The sequence below is a fragment of the Sparus aurata genome, unplaced genomic scaffold (genome assembly GCF_900880675.1).
Source record: "Sparus aurata unplaced genomic scaffold, fSpaAur1.1, whole genome shotgun sequence".
Classification (NCBI taxonomy): Eukaryota; Metazoa; Chordata; class Actinopteri; order Spariformes; family Sparidae; genus Sparus; species Sparus aurata.
The window spans coordinates 291,029-302,294 of NW_022045100.1; the positions used below are offsets into that span (position 1 = coordinate 291,029).

The 11,266-nt window shown below is 41.5% G+C and overlaps 1 long non-coding RNA gene across 1 annotated transcript; it reads left to right on the forward strand.

Annotated features, from left to right (window-relative positions):
* The first annotated feature begins 4,083 nt into the window (after positions 1 to 4,083).
* Positions 4,084 to 4,568, forward strand: LOC115577529 (uncharacterized). The gene is made up of 2 exons (XR_003983179.1): positions 4,084 to 4,214; positions 4,495 to 4,568. It is a non-coding gene; the product is annotated as an uncharacterized LOC115577529 (long non-coding RNA).
* The last annotated feature ends 6,698 nt before the right edge of the window (positions 4,569 to 11,266 follow it).

Consider the following 11,266-nt stretch of genomic DNA (forward strand, 5'->3'; position numbering starts at 1 on the left):
AAGCTTTATTTAACAAGATGTGTGTCACTCACATGTTGATGTTTCTGGTTGTTTTATGTGTTTTTATAACGATGAGAAGAAAAAAAAACCTGTGATCGTGTTCATAAACTCATCTGATGGTTTCCATGGTGCCATAATAAACAGATGGATGTAAAAACAGGTTGTTTATCAGGATGTTTTATTACAAAAACTGAATATTAACAGCTGATTAGAATACAAAACAAACAAACAAGTCTGTAGTATTATGTATATATTCATTAAACTGTCTCATTTTGCTGACGTGGTGTTTTTCTGCTGTTAACTTCATGTTATTTATTTTTTTAAGTGTTTCTACCGTTCTGACAACAGATGTGACACGTTTAACCAGAGTTTGATCACTTTTACTTTGAAAATACTCAGGATGGAAGAATGAAAGAGGTGGAAACCTTTTAGAAACAGGTGAGCATCATCAAAGATTGTATAGTCTGAGGGTCTTAGCAGGAAGTAGACGGAGCCGGAATGATCTCCTCTGTCAGTAGAAACACCTGGTTTCACCTTTTAGAAACAGGTGAGCATCATCAAAGATCGTCTAGAGTCTAGATGATCTTTGATGATGCTCACCTGTTTCTAAAAGGTTTCCATCTTTTCCCAGAGATGATAAAGAGCTCTGTGAGGAGCTGTTGTCTGTAACACCACTGAGACACATCGAGAGGAGAGGACATATATGCAGCAATAAAGGAGATGTTGAGACAGAGAGGTGTCGATCTGAACCAGGTGGTCTCATCACCACAGATGGAGCCCCTGCCATGGTGGGAAGAGAGAAGACGACCCTGATCTCAGAGCTCACCACCGTCTCATCCATCACACTGTTCTGTGTGCTGAAGTCATGAACAAGAGCAGCTCAAGAGTCAGACAGCAACACAGATTTCACTGTTTCTGCAAGATGAGCACAACATGGAGACGGTTGCTGTGTCGGCTGACATCACATCACACCTTCATGAGCTCAAGTTAAAGCTGCAGGACCGGAAACATTCAGTGGTTCATTGGATGACAGCTGCTGGATGTTTCCACAGGAAGCTGCACATTCTCACAGCAGATGTTGAAGGAGAGTGAACACACTTCCCAAAGCTGCAGAACACACTCAGTCTGAGAGAGATGTTCCTCCCCGTGTTGACTTCATACACAAGCTGAGTGGAAACTTCAGTAAAAGCTTTGACAGCTTCAGCCTCGGGCAGCAGCTCCTCCTGCTGACCCACAATCCTCTCCTCATCACAGAACTTTTCACAGGAGGTGACACAGACGTTGAGGTGGGCTCATGTGGGATCTCTGCAGCTGGAGCTCATTGATCTGTGAGGAAGTGATGCATGAAGAGCATTTAGAGGCCACTGACCTGCTGCTTTCTGGCTGCTGCACACTGTTTTCATGGTCTAACCAAAGCAGCACTGCACACCTGGACCACGTTTGGACCCACTGACGGCTGTGAGTCGGCTTTTTCCACCGTCAACAACATGAAGAACAAGTCTGGTTCCAGGCTCACAGGTGAACACCTACAGATCTGCATGAGAACGGCACCGACTCCATTCAGCCAAGATTGAAATCAGTGGCAGGACCATCACATGCCCATTCCTCTCAGGAAGACAAGTCAAAGAAAAGAAGCAGATATTCAAAGAGAAAAGGCTGTTTGCACTTTTTATTGACTGTTTTCTGAATATGTTGACGTGTTTTCACTTGAAATGTCTAATTGAAGCGTAAAAAAGGTTATTCTGAGCTCTGTTTTCACCTTTTATAGCTTTTATACTGAGGCCTCTGTTTTCTTTAACTTGAAATAAAGGCCTTAAATTAATTCGCCTGGGACGACTTCTATTTCTGGTAAAATATCTGGTTGATGACTGTACAAGTGTTGAACACTGAATGTGGGGAAGACTGTAAGACACAAGCTGGACTTTGTGAGGTTCAGACCTTTTACTGGGAGGAAATTTTAGTAACTTTAAAATCTTTGATTGATTGATTGAATCAATGAATTGAGGCACTGGAACTGGATTTGTTCAAAGAGAATCAGACTCCCCCACAGAAATGGTACATTCCGGGGGCGGGGCCACTGCAGTGCACCTGATCAGCCACCTGTAGCCTATAAAGCTGAGCTGCTGCCACACAGACGGTCTTTTGTTCCTCAGTGTGACATTTGTAGTGATGTGTCTTCTGTGTCGAGCAGTCCAGGAAGATATTTGTGAAGCGCGTATCGAGGTTTGTTCGAAGCCTCACGAGCAGGTCGTACCACGTGACTGATTCAGGAACTGTTTTGTGGTTTTGGCGTTCAATTTGAAATTTAAGGGGCAACAAAATGCAATGGAGGTCCCCCGTTACCTCACATGTTGTGTAGTTTCTGTTTTTTCTTTGCGATCTATTTGAGTGTCATTTGACTTTACGATGGAACCTGCGAGAAAGAAAAGATTTTCCCTGTCTGGGAACAATTTGAGCTGATCTCCCATAATGATGTATACACAGTAATGACTAAATGTGGCAACGCAGCATATCCCTTGTTCTGATTTCTTTCTTCTCATGTCTGGTATTTTAAAAGGTGAAGTGTCTGTGTTCCAAAGATCTTGGATACAGCAACACCTCCTCTATGCTGAGGCATTATATGGCCTTACATGGGAACAAGGAGACCAACCAAGGTGGACCAAACTCGGGTAAGCCATTTTAGGATGCAATGATAAGACAGCATACAAACATACAACTCCAACATTAATTTATATTTTAAATTTGATTAATTAATGACATCTGTAATTGAATACTGCATTTTTTTGTCATTAGGAGGGAAGACTGATGTGGATGAGGCATGGTCACCATGGTTACTGAGGATTCCCAGCCCTTCACTAATGTGGAGGACAAATGGTTCAGAAAGCTTGTGAAAGCTTTGAACTCTACCCATGTTCTCCCCACAAGGCAGGTGCTTATGTGAGCACATGAAGCATTTTCCCCCATTTCCTAATATTTGCCATTCCAAGAATGTTCTCTTTTCTTTAGACTTTGAAAGCTGTGGTGGAGGACAGATATAAGGAATCCAAGGACAAAGCCAAAGTCCTTGTGTCCCAGGCATCTGCACTCAGCCTGACTTCAGATATGTGGACCTCAGTTAATACTGATGCGTATCTGGCTGTGATTTGCTATTTTGTAGATGCAAGCACCTCATTACAATCTGTTGTTTTGGGGGTGCTGCATTTCCCTGAGGCCCACACTGTCGAGGATCTGGCTAGGATGAAAGCAGCACCTTTGTCAGAGTGGAGAATCACCCACAAAGTCACGTGCCTCGTGACTGATGGTGCAGCAAATAGGGTGCTTGTGCCAAGGAGCTCCGTTTGCATCACACAATTCGTGTGGCACATATGTTAAAATTAATTGAATAAAAAAGCTCCTGGACAAAACACTGTGCTGTCTAACATCAGGGTAAAAGCAAGAAAGATGGTGGGCTATTTCAAGAGCAGCACCACTGCAAAGGTGAGTTCCTTTATTTCATTGCAATATTCTAAATCACTCTGTTTTGTTTAAGTTGCTGCTGCAGTAGTGACACTTGAATTACTCACTTTTTGTTGGCAAATTTTATAGGAGAGGCTGACAAAGGTTCAGGAGCAAATGGGACGGCCTTCTCTAAAGCTCATTCAAGACGTGGAAACACGTTGGAACACACATGCTCCAGCGCGTTCACAAACTAAGGGAACCTGTAGGAGCGGCTCTGGCAGGTCTACGTATGGACATTGTCCCACTGACAACAGAACAGCACGACATCATTGCAGAATCTCTGAAAGTGCTGTCCCGCTTCAACGATGCCACAGTGGAGCTGTCAGAGGAGAAGAGGGTGTCGGGATCAGAGTAATTCCCATCATTGTCATCAAATTGTGTTATTGTAGGCCTGTTTAGTCACTTACAGCCTGTTTCTCTATCCTCAGTAGCAAACTGTGGCATCGGTTGGACGCCACAGTTGTGCAGAAGAGGACCACAAACGTCACAGCTGATGCAACAGAGGTCCAAAAATACCTTCAACCATCATTCTATCAGAAAAACAGACATTATGACTATATTATGTTTATTGGCATTATCATTTAAGCACAGTTCAAGTCAAAGCTTCTTGCACCAAAGCCGTGAAGCTTCGGCCCAAGTGTGAACCAACTGGATGGAAAGCTTCAATGCTTCATGAAGCTTCATCTCGCCATCACTAGGCGTGCGTACCTGCTCAGGTGAGTGATGTCATGACTTGGTGTTGGTGACGTGATGCTACTTTAGGTTTGGACACATTCTGGGAGCTGCTGTTGGGTTCTGGATCACATTTGTTGGGCTGTTGGTCCACTGGGTCTCTATTTAATGATCATTATGGTTGACTGTCACTTCTGATGCACTTATGGTGTTGCTGAAGAGGACTTTGGTGAAATCAAAGGAGAATTTACAATTATGGATTTTCGTTTGTAAAGTCACCAGTCTGAGTTTGTTACTAATTATTTCTGTTTGTTTCTTTTATAGGAGACCACTCCTACTGAACTGTTTCCAAATCATCACACTCAATCTTCAATAAAATAACTGAACAGAATCTGAAATCCTGAACTTCTGATTCTAATAGATCATCTATGGTGGTTAGTTTATCTGCACCGGCAACAGTTTTTCAGGAGAGCTGAAGTCAGCCGATCCTCCGTCACAACATTTCTTGGAATACATTTTTTTTTTAATTTTCCTGACTTTTTTGAGCTGATGTCAGATCAGTTCCTTCACAGGTTAATTCCTCATTGTGTTTGCATCTTATCCCTGATGCCCTGCTTCATCTTCATGATGATCACTTTGGGATGATGAGTCTGTAAATCCACTTAGAAATGCTTTTAAAAGAAGTTCATGTGCAGAACTTGCCTCAGAAACTTGACATTTTTAAGTTTCCATCAGTATGAAAGTAATCTGGTGACAGTAGCGTGTATATCCACAGGCACACTGCAAACAGGAAGTTCTGATAACTAATTCAGCAAAGGTTAATTGAGCTCCAGAGATGTTCTGTGGACTACGACACTTCACCTGACTCTCCATCAGCACGGAGCTGAAGAGATAATGACTGAATTCCTATTTTCAGTGAAATTTACCCTTTAATGTCTGACAGCAGCTCTGGGTAGATACAGATGAGGTTCATTTTACACACAGAAAAATAACATGAACAAAAAGGTGAAAAATTAAAGCTTTCAACCCCCCTGATGATAATTCATGGAGCACTTTCTGAATCAAATCACACATAAAAAGAACATATAAACGAGTAAAGTGACAGAAAACAGTGTGAAACAGGTCAAAGACATTTATTAAAGTATGTTTTTGTGTCTTGTGGTGCTTCTCCTCTGCTCTGCTGCCCTTTAGCTCCCTCTTGTGGTGAATCTCGTGTCCTGCGCTCTCAGTCTGACAGCTCTGACTCTTCATCCAGCCCTGAACTGATCTTATAACAGAGCTGCTTTTATATTCAACATGACTAAGAAGTAGCTCATGTTACAGTAGTTACTGTTTAATGTATGCTGGTGCAAACTGACACGTTTTACAAGGAAATAAACATCCTAATCTTTTGCATTTTAAAGCCGAATTTACAAGAAGGCACCAATGATTTAGGATTTGTTGCAGCTGTTTCACAAAGTCTATAAAGTTTCTCCTCACTCAACAACTCTTATAAACAGACGATTTGTTAAGGGAGTCTGGTTATATTGTATTTGCGTATAATCCTTGCCGAATTAACAAGTAGGTCCAGATAGTTAGGAATATGTGGAGAAAGCCTTTTAAAACGTTTGTTAAATTTTTTTAATTGAATTCTGCTTCCATCTCGTGCTTCTTTGCTGCCATGTAAAAAGGTGGAAACCAGGTGAGCATCATCACAGATTGTATAGTCTGAGGGTTTTCTGTTCCAGTGTGATAAAAACACATTTGTTTTTCATCACAGCAGCTAAATCACACAGACAATATATTCAAGGATATTCATTGAAAATGTGCCGTATTTAATAATGAATCATGTCCACATCAGCTGTGAAAACATTCTGCCAAGACTTCTGATGTGATCGTTACTTTTCTTTACTTCCGCACTGAATATTCAGCATTATTTCACATCAGTAACAGTTTGGCTGTGGAAGAAGAAACGCCTTGTTTCAGCTCAGTGTCTTCTCTTTGTCCCACAGGACACTCAGATGAACGACCAACACATTCTACTCTTGACTGGAACTTCAATACCCAGAAATCCTCTGTGGCGACGTCACTAACAGTTTGAACATGTCAACCCCCAGACTCCCTTATGAAATCTCTCCATTTAGTGAGTTGTGGGTTAGGAGACACTTTATAAACTCCCTGAAACGCTGTTTGTGACTGATTCTTCATTATTTGGGCCTTCTTGTAAATTCGGCATGTGTTAGCTCGTTGTGGGTCGTGCTGCAGCCCCCTCAGTCTAACAGGAAGACTCCCAGTCAGTCACACGCCTCTCTGTGTGTTTCTTCCTCACAGTTTAGTTTCACTTTCTCTGACAGGTGTGTTGCAGTTCCGTCTGAACCTCCAGCTGAAGGTAATGTAATGAATCTGACATGTTCAACTCGCTAACACAAGCTCTACTTTTCATTGTTACACCGGAAACAGCACAAAAAGTGAAGCTCGTTGTTTATTTCTCGACGAACTCGTTTAAGTTTAAACTCGGGACGACGGAGGAGAAACAGCTGTCGATAAGAATATCCGCCATTTTGTGCCGATATCTGCTTACTTACTGAAACACAGCCAACACAGACTGACGACAGTTTAACTACCTTGGTTAAACATCTTTGAGTATTTAGAGTTTCACTGTAGAAGCTTAATTTCTTCTCATTATTCATATTATTACTCCGCGGTGTGTTACGTCATGTGACCTCAGACCTCAGCTACGTCACACAGGTGAAGCACACTCGCAACCATAAAGTAAACAAGTGTAATGTTCGTGACATAGGTCTATATTATATATTATATTATATTGTTGAGCTTGTAACACATTTAGTCACACATGAGGTTAAACTCAGATCGCTGCTCTTTGTATCAGAGTAAGATGACGAGCAGAATCTGTAAAAGATTCACTACATAAAAAACATGTTGGAAAACTCTTTTCTTACAAGCATTTATATTTTATTGATCACATATATATGAATATATATAATATATTTTCACATAAACAAGAAATATTTTTAGGCTCGATGTCGAGACACTTTTCTCCCTGAACTCAGTTGCAGTTATGAATGCAGTTAATTAACAACAACAACAATAATAATAATAATAATAATAATAATACATCAGTGTCTTTATTTTTCTTGATGTTTTTCTGACATTAAATACATTCAAGTGAAATATTTATGAACAAACTCAGACAACAGTAAATATGTTAATAAATAGAAACTATTAGAGTTTTAAATGATTATTATCAACAGAGGTGGACTGAAACTTAGTACATTTACTCAAATACTGTATTTAGGCTCTAATATTTCTTTTTATGCAACTTTATGTTTCTACTACACGACATATTAAATCTAAATATTTGTCTGACAGACTTAATTCATAGTTAGTTTTCAGTTTCTCCCTCCTGTCCTGCCAAGTGAAGACTCTGTGTCGTTTGGTCTTTAAGATGTCAAAAGTTGTGGAGAACACTTGACAGTTTCTTAGAGCCAAACGTTGTTTAGAATAATAATATTAGCCACAGTTTGTAGAAACTGTCAGCTGACTGTATTTGTCTTTAGTCACTGTTGGTGTGTGTGTGTGTTGCTGTGTAATCTTTGCTTCACGCCTCTTGAATTTAGTCCATTAAACCACCGATAACGTTACTGACACAGACACATTACAACATGTAAAATGCTGTTTACTGACATTTGCAGCTCAAATCAATCAACTTGTGAGCAAAAGATATTATCAGCTGCTGCAGAAACTGTTTGACCAATTGTTACGACCCCCACGTGCAGCTCGTCCCTAGAGGGCCCAACATAATCACATAGACCAAAAAGTCACAATAATCAATCAATTTATTGAACCAGGAAACAGATTTAGTATCCCAACAAAGCTTGGTCAGCCGGCAAGGGAAAATATAGAAAACAAAAGGAAGGGAAGACACCCAGGCCAACCCACAAAGGGTCGTAGGCTCTCCCCTCTAACCTACGTCCACGCAAACTACAACTGAAGAAACAAAGCAGTGAAAACAAGGGCTACCGGGCTCACCAAACTCTCCATAAGATAAAGACACCAGACTGACAGATTTTAGACCAGACAGCACACTTGGAAATTGCAGCTCAGGCTGGCAGCAGCAGAAGTCAGAGAGAGTAGCCACATCACATGTCTCCCTCTTTATAGGTCCTCCCCCTGAATCAAATTAGGGCCACCTGGGAGGAAGCACAGAACAAAGGACATTAGAAACTCTGGTCCTACATCTCACCTCCAGCAGGGGGGGAGCATGTAACACCAATCAGGAGCTACGCTGTGTAATTCTGCAGCTCATCTTAGTTTTTAACGTTATCATTTTATTTGTTGAATGTTTCAAACATTTTGTCCTTTCTCTGTTTTTCAAAGGTCACTTTATACTTGTTGTTGTGAAATAATTGTTTTATGTTCAAATGTTCATGGTTGAAATGAATAATAGTCAATTAATGTTCAGTTGATGTGCAGATGAATGATTTGTGTTTCCTCTCCAGATGAAAGTGTGTGTGAGATGAGCAGCATGAATCAGTGTGAGGACAGAGAGGAGGGAGGCCCTCCCTCTAAAACCACTGGACCTGGACCTGGACCTGGACCTGGACCTGGACCTGGACCTGGACCTGAGCCCAGCTGTGTGTCCTTCAAGAGTGACCGGTCAAAAGGTCACCTCATTGATTTTAAAGAACCTCCTGCTGTAAAGAGGTGAGCTGTTAATAACATTAAAATATACCTGATTCATGCTTTGTACACCAGATCCTGCTTGTCCCGATCAATGGATGAGATCATTGATTTCAAACAAGAACATTCCTCAGACAGACAGTAAGTTGTTGTCATGTTGCTCTCTGTTGATGTTTGTCCTCATTAAATCCAGTCTGACCAGTTGTCCTGATGGTCTTCATGTTCTCAGAGTGATGATGGAGGTCAGAGCAGGATTAGTATTAAAGGACAGGTTCACATTTCTTCATGTCCGTCCCTAAACAACTCTGACAGGACAGTGTTCCTCCTGTGGACAAACAGCAGTGACTCACCTCCTGCTGAAATCTGAGTCCTGCTGCTGAGGAGAGGAAGGACTGTGTGTTATATCTGACGTTACAAAGGCTCGACCCATCCAGACTTCATGGGGCCGGTACCGAAACCCATATGAAGGAATAAAAAACAATGATAACTGATACATCAGCTACAGTTTTACAATATTTATTATATATGCAAAAATAATAAAGTTATACAAACAGTTACATGGAGCATTTTTAAACTCAGACTTTAAGTATTTTTTCTTACTACACGTCATGTCTACATGAATATTGCTTATATTTTCAAATGATGAATTCATTAGTTTCTTTATATTTAGGCGGTTGTGTCATTAATCACCCAAAATCAACACACAAAATAGTCAATAAATGACTTTCGGGTCATAAATCAGACAAATTAAATATCAAAATCAAGTTTGTATGAAAAACAAACCAGTAATTTAGTTTTTTGGTATCTGACAGACACAATGTGACTGATTCTTCATGATTCCTCCACAGAGTCGACCAGGAGAGCTCAGAGGTTCCCAGAGGTCCGTCTGTCCAGCAGCATCAGACACACCTGGACTCCATATTTACGGTCTGTACATGAACAACAACTACTTTTACATCCAGTCTGTTCACAATAATCTCCATGCTGCACTTTACAGACCAGTGGTGAATCTGTCCAACATGGATCTGATGTTAAATGTTGTCATTCATATAATATTCTGTTTCAGCTGCTGGAGGAGAACATTGTCACTTTTGTGAAGAACGAGCTGAAGAAGGTCCGGAAGGTTCTGAGTTCAGATTACCCAGAATGCTCAGAGAGTCAAAGTGATGATGAGGAGGTGTTGGACGGTGAGGATGAAGAGCAGAGGAGGAGCAGCAGAGAGGCATTTCTGAAGATCACACTTCACTTCCTGAGGAGAATGAAGCAGGAGGAGCTGGCTGACCGTCTGCAGAGCAGTAAGAGGATTTCTCTAAAGATTTAACATGATGGATCAATGAGACAGTTTGTCTCAACAGATGGAGGAAAAACATGGAACGTATGTTTATATGTGCTACTTTTGGGGAAGAAAATTGTCATATGTTCTTCATAGATAACTTACTGAACTTTCTGTTGTGTTTATTTAGGAAGTTATTCTGGAATTTGTCAACTTAAACTCAAATCTAACCTTCAGAAGAAGTTCCAGTGTGTGTTTGAGGGGATCGCTAAAGCAGGAAACCCAACCCTTCTGAATCAGATCTACACAGAGCTCTACATCACAGAGGGAGGGACTGCAGAGGTCAATGATGAACATGAGGTCAGACAGATTGAAACAGCAACCAGGAAACCACACAGACCAGAAACAACAATCAGACAAGAAGACATCTTTAAAGTCTCACCTGGAAGAGATGAACCAATCAGAACAGTGATGACAAAGGGAGTGGCTGGCATCGGGAAAACAGTCTTAACACAGAAGTTCACTCTGGACTGGGCTGAAGACAAAGACAACCAGGACATACAGTTCACATTTCCATTCACTTTCAGAGAGCTGAATGTGCTGAAAGAGAAAAAGTTCAGCTTGGTGGAACTTGTTCATCACTTCTTCACTGAAACCAAAGAAATCTGCAGCTTTGAAGAGTTCCAGGTTGTGTTCATCTTTGACGGTCTGGATGAGTGTCGACTTCCTCTGGACCTCCACAACACTGAGATCCTGACTGATGTTAGAGAGTCCACCTCAGTGGATGTGCTGCTGACAAACCTCATCAGGGGGAAACTGCTTCCCTCTGCTCGCCTCTGGATAACCACACGACCTGCAGCAGCCAATCAGATCCCTCCTGAGTGTGTTGACATGGTGACAGAGGTCAGAGGGTTCACTGACCCACAGAAGGAGGAGTACTTCAGGAAGAGATTCAGAGATGACAAGCAGGCCAGCAGAATCATCTCCCACATCAAGACATCACGAAGCCTCCACATCATGTGTCACATCCCAGTCTTCTGCTGGATCACTGCTACAGTTCTGGAGGATGTGTTGAAGACCAGAGAGGGAGGAGAGCTGCCCAAGACCCTGACTGAGATGTACATCCACTTCCTGGTGGTTCAG